Source organism: Salvelinus fontinalis, chromosome 7 (genome assembly GCF_029448725.1).
Source record: "Salvelinus fontinalis isolate EN_2023a chromosome 7, ASM2944872v1, whole genome shotgun sequence".
Taxonomy (NCBI): domain Eukaryota; kingdom Metazoa; phylum Chordata; class Actinopteri; order Salmoniformes; family Salmonidae; genus Salvelinus; species Salvelinus fontinalis.
This window is the reverse complement of record NC_074671.1, coordinates 19,821,227-19,827,185: the sequence shown is the minus strand read 5'-3', so window position 1 is coordinate 19,827,185 and position 5,959 is coordinate 19,821,227. Positions and strand designations below refer to the sequence as shown.

Genomic DNA, 5,959 nt, shown 5'->3' with positions numbered 1-5,959 from the left:
CACTCCAACAACGGTCAATGTGTTTTGAGTGCGCCATCTATTGGGGAAACGTGGGCATTGCAGGGAAAGGGGGAAAAAAGGAGTTTTTTACTATAATTTGGACAAGTTCGGCGGGCCGGATTAAAAAGCCTAACGGGCCGTATGTGACCCGCGGGCCGTAGTTTGCCCATGTCTGCTCTATGCAGTGCTGTGGGCCTCCCATAGTCTGTTTTGGACTTGGGGATTGTGAAGAGACCTCTGGTAGCATGTCTTGTGGGGTATACATGGGTGTCCGAGCTGTGTGCTAGCAATTTCAACAGACAGCTTGGTGCATTCAGCTTGTCAACACTTCTTACAAAAAAAAGTAGTGATGAAGTCAATCTCTCCACTTTGAGCCATGAGAGATTGACATGCATATCATTAATGTTAGCTCTCCATGTACATTTAACCTCACGGGATCTGTGTTCCTCCTTCGGGATGGTTCAGCTAACGTGCGCTAATGTGATTAGCATGACGTTGTAAGTAACAAGAACATTTCCCAGGACATAGACATGTCTTATATGGGCAGAAAGCATAAATTCTTGTTAATCTAACTGCACTGTCCAATTTATAGTAGCTATTACAGTGAAAAAAATACCATGCTATTGTTTGAGGAGAGTGCGCAACAACAAAACACTTATAACGGCAACTGGTTTGATAATTTCACCTCTGAAGGTAAGTAATGTACTTTAATTCAGCAATCTTGCTCTGAATTGTCATCCTAAGGGCCCCAGAGATCAAATGTAGCATAGTTTTGTTTGACTAAATCAATGTATATATTCAAATATAGGAACTGGGTTCTAAAGTTTGAACCCCTGATGTTTCTGGGATATGGGAGAATTAGAGGGATCTAAGTTCACACAGGTAAACAGATAAGACAGGAGAATTACAACAGATATAACAGACTGACCCTAGCCCCCCGGCATTCAGACTATTGGAGCATAGATACTGGAGACTGACGGGGGGGCATCCAAAGTTATCCCTGGACAGGGACAACCAGGCAGGATATAGCCCCACCCACTTTGGCAAAGCACAGCCCCAACACCCCTAAAGAGATATCAACTCTCTTCCTAGTCTTTGTCCAACGCCACACCCAACACAGGTACAGAGTACATACAGACAATCAGGAAATATTCCCACACAAACGTAACATTTCTCAATCGGCTCAGTCTGTTAGTGTGTGCACCACAATGTCAGCAGCCATGGACTCAATCAGTTGTTCAATATGTCTGGATCTACTGAAGGATCCGGTGACTATTCCCTGTGGACACAGCTACTGTATGGGCTGTATTAAGGTCTGCTGGGATCAGGAAGTTCTGAAGGGTGTCTATAGCTGCCCTCAGTGCAGACAGACCTTCACCCCAAGGCCTGTTCTGAACAGAAACACTATGTTTTCTGAATTGGTGGAGACTCTGAAGAAGACAGGACTCAAAGCTGGTACCCCTACTCACCATTATGCTGGACCTGGAGATGTTGCGTGTGATATCTGCACTAGGAGAAAACTCAAAGCTGTCAAGTCCTGTCTGGTGTGTCTGGCATCTTACTGTGAGATTCACCTCCAGCCTCACTATGAATCTCCTGCCTTTAAGAAGCACACGCTGGTCAAAGCCTCCACACAACTAGAGGAGAAGATCTGCTCTCATCATGACAAACTGGTGGAGATTTACTGCCGTAGTTTATCTGTTATCTGTGTACAATGGATGAACATAAAGGCCATGATACAGTCTCAGCTGAATCAGAAAGGAATGAGAGACAGGTAAGGACAACAACTCTGTAATAGTTGCTCATTTAGAGCATCACAATGAGAATACTAGTAATGACTGAATATTAGTCACAACTGTATATATATGTACCGTATAGACCTGGCTTTGAAATTGAAAACAGCTAACACCCAAAAGATTTAAGCTGGTGAATATGCACACATACATATAACTGGTGGTTTGATGACCACATTCACATTATGTGTAACCTTGACTGAGACATGAGGAGTTGCATTGGCTCCCTGAGCTAATGCCTAGGCTTTGAGTTAATGCTCTTTTTTGGCACGCAGGAGACCCAAGAAAACACATGAACGGTCATGTGCATACAGACATGCATGTGACTTTCATAAGGCATGGACTTTGACCAATCATAAAGTTTGAGCTGTTCTCAGTAAGACAGAGGCTATGTTTACACAAGAAGCCCAATTCTGATATTTCTTTCCCACTAATTGGTATTTTAACCAATTAGATCAGCTCTGAACAACATCTGATATGATTGGTCAAAAGACCAATTTGTGGAGAAAGGGTCAAAATTGGGCTGCCTGTGTAAACACAGCCAGAGTCACTTGTGCACATTAACATTGGATTGACATAGTTTTTTTTCCCCAGAGGAAGGTGGGAGAGAAAAATAAGGAATCCAAACAGAGAATCCAGAAGAGACAGAAAGAGATGTATGAGGTGAGACAGGCTGTGAAGTCACTCAAGGTGAGTGTTGACCATTTAGATGTATTTACTTAGTAGATAGCCCTCTCTAAAGTAAATTTGGCGCCCTGCACTTTCACTGGCTTGTTGTCAAATCGATCCCGTTAACGGGATCTTAGCCCGTCTCAGCCATAAGAGGTTTTAATGCAACCGCTGTGTCAGATTTTTTTTCTTTAATTACGGAAAAAGCACACCATGCAATAATCTGAGTATGGCACTCAGACAACAAAACAAGCCATACAGATATCCGCCATGTTGTGTAGTCAACAGAAGTCAGAAATAGCATTATAAATATTCACTTACCTTTGATGATCTTCATCAGAATGCACTCCCAGGAATCCCAGTTCCACAATAAATGTTTGATTTGTTCGATAAAGTCCATCATTTATGTCCAAATACCTCCTTTTTGTTCGCGCGTTTAGTACACAATCCAAACTCACGACGCGCGTGCAAGTCCAGGCGAAAGATCAGACGAAAAGTCATTTTACAGTTCGTAGAAACATGTCAAACGAAGTATAGAATCAATCTTTAGGATGTTTTTATCATAAATCTTCAATAATGATTCAACCGGAGAATGTCTTTGTCTGTAGAAATGTAATGAAACAGAGCTAACTCTCACATGAACAAGCGTCACGAGCTCATGGCATTCTGCCAGAGCCCTGACCCATTCCCCTCTTATTCGCCCTCACTTCACAGTAGAAGCATCAAACAAGGTTCTAAAGACTGTTGGCATCTAGTGGAAGCCTTAGGAAGTGTAACATGACCAATATCCCACTGTATCTTCAATAGGGAATGAGTTGAAAAACGACCAACCTCAGATTTCCCACTTCCTGGTTGGATTTTTTCTCAGGTTTTTGCCTGCCATATGAGTTCTGTTATACTCACAGACATCATTCAAACAGTTTTAGAAACTTCAGAGTGTTTTCTATCCAAATATACTAATTATATGCATATATTAGCAACTGGGCCTGAGTAGCAGGGAGTTTACTCTGGGCACCTTATTCATCCAAGCTACGCAATACTGCCCAAAGGAGAAGTTTATCTAAAGTTCCATGTATAACAGTTGTATCTTTTATCAATGTTTATTATGAGTATTTCTATAAATTGATGTGGCTCTCTGCAAAATCACTGAATGTTTTGGAGGCAAAACCTTACTGAACATAACACGTCAATGTAAACTAAGATTTTTGGATATAAATATGAACTTTATCGAACAAAACATACATGTATTGTGCAACATGAGGTCCTATGAGTGTCATCTGATGAAGATCATTAAAGGTTAGTGATTAATCTTATCTCTTTTTCTGCTTTTTGTGACTCCTCTCTTTGGCTGGAAAAATGGCTGTGTTTTTCTGTGACTAGGTACTGACCTAACATAATCAGATGGTGTGCTTTCGTCGTAAAGCCTTTTTGAAATCGGACACTGTGGTGGGATTAACAACAAGTTTATCTTTAAAATGGTGTAAAATACTTGTATGTTTGAGGAATTTTAATTATGAGATTTCTGTTGTTTGAATTTGGCGCCCTGCACTTTCACTGGCTGTTGTCAAGTCGATAACCGTTAACGGGATCTCAGCCGTAAGAAGTTTTAACTGACTTGCCTATTTAAATAAAGGATATTTAAAATAAAATATGAAACCTCTCCTCTCTTTCTGTGTTTCCTAACAGCGCTCTGCACAAGCAGCAGTGGGGGAAAGTGAGAGGATTTTTACTGAGCTCATCCGCTCCGTTGACAGAATGCGCTCTGAGGTGGAAGAGCTGATCAGATCCCAGGAGAAGGCTGAAGTGAGTCGGGCTGAAGGACTGCTGAAGCAACTGGACCAGGAGATGGCTGAGCTGAGGAGAAGAGAGGCCGAGTTGGAGCAGCTCTCACACACAGAAGACAACATCCAATTCCTCCAGGTGATATCAGTGGCTCTCTGTCCCCAGCATTAGGTGTTACTGCTGAAAATGAAGTGTTTGTATTTCTCAACAATCATCTTTTTTCTGATTTGTCTCTGTAGTATTTCCAGTCTCTCTATGTCCCTCTGTTACCCAGCATCACTGTCAACCACCACATCTCCTTTGAGGATGTAAAGAAATCAGTCTCTGGGCTGAAGTTGAAAATATATGTTCTGCGGAAATTGCCAAAATCTCTGTAAAAAGTAGGTAACATATCTGGTCGTTGATAATACTAAACCAATTACCTGAACCTCTTTCAACTACTGAGCCCCTTGAATTACTATAATGTTTTTGTCATTATCAGTATTGAAACAGTGATATTTGATTTCCTGTGTCTCCATAGTGACAAAAGTCCACATTGTTCGACCTTCTGAGCCCCGTTGTCTTCCGTCATTTGGCCAAACTCAGTCTAGACAGTTGGTTGGTGGATTAGCATCACATTGGAATGACACCACCTGTCAGAAGACGAGGCCTGAACCCAAGACCAGAGAGGAGTTCTTAGAATGTGAGTAAAGAACATACTGTACAATACACATTAATATACTAAACACACAAACTCCTGGACGCACACATACATTTCACCTGTTGTTTTGTCTTCATCCTCAGATTCCTGTCAGCTCACATTGGATCCCAACACAGCATTTTATGAGGGGAACAGAAAGGTAACACAGAGTAACAACAACCAGCTTTATCCTGACCATCCAGACAGATTTACCAATGGCTGCCAGGTGTTGTGTAGAGAGGGTCTGTCTGGAGCCTGCTACTGGGAGGTAGAGTGGACCGGGGTGGAGGTTTATATAGCTGTCTCATATAAAGGGATCAACAGGAGAGCCTGGGATTGGTTTGGAAGCAGTAATCAGGCCTGGTGTTTGGAGTGTGGTGCCTTTGACTGCTCTTTCTGGTACAATGGTAAACGGACTGCCATATGTGTCCCCCTTTCCACCAGAGTAGGAGTGTACCTGGACCACAGGGCAGGAACTCTGTCCTTCTACAGTGTCTCTGACACAATGACGCTCCTCCACAGAGTCCAGACCCCATTCACTGAACCCCTCTATCCTGGGTTCGGTTTCGATTATGGATCTGTGAATATACTGACATAGACACAGTCATTCACTTTGATGAGAATACAGACAAGCTTTATCCTCTTAAGACTACAGTGCCCGATTTCGGGCACTAGATTTACAGGTAATTATTGATCATATGTTTAGTTATTTTATTTATTTCACAATGTTTATAAGTCAGAACAAAACAAACTAGACAGTTAAAGGACACTCAGAGGCAGGTGCATCAAAGCTGGTACCGAGAGACCGAAAAACAGCTTCTATTTCCAGGACATCAGACTGTTAAACAGTCATCACTAGCTGGCCTCTGCCCGGTAACCTTCCCTGAACCCCAAACACTGTCACTAGCCGGTTACCACCTGATACTCTGCCCTGCACCTTAGAGGCCGCTGTCCTATCTACATAGTCATTGAACCCTGGTCACTTGACTAATGTTTATTACTGTTTTACCCACTTGATATATATATATACCCACTT

General features: G+C 42.2%; 1 pseudogene; it reads left to right on the top strand.

Annotated features, from left to right (window-relative positions):
• Positions 1 to 1,178: 1,178 nt before the first annotated feature.
• On the top strand, positions 1,179 to 5,657 carry LOC129859173 (E3 ubiquitin/ISG15 ligase TRIM25-like; annotated as a pseudogene).
• Positions 5,658 to 5,959: the final 302 nt, after the last annotated feature.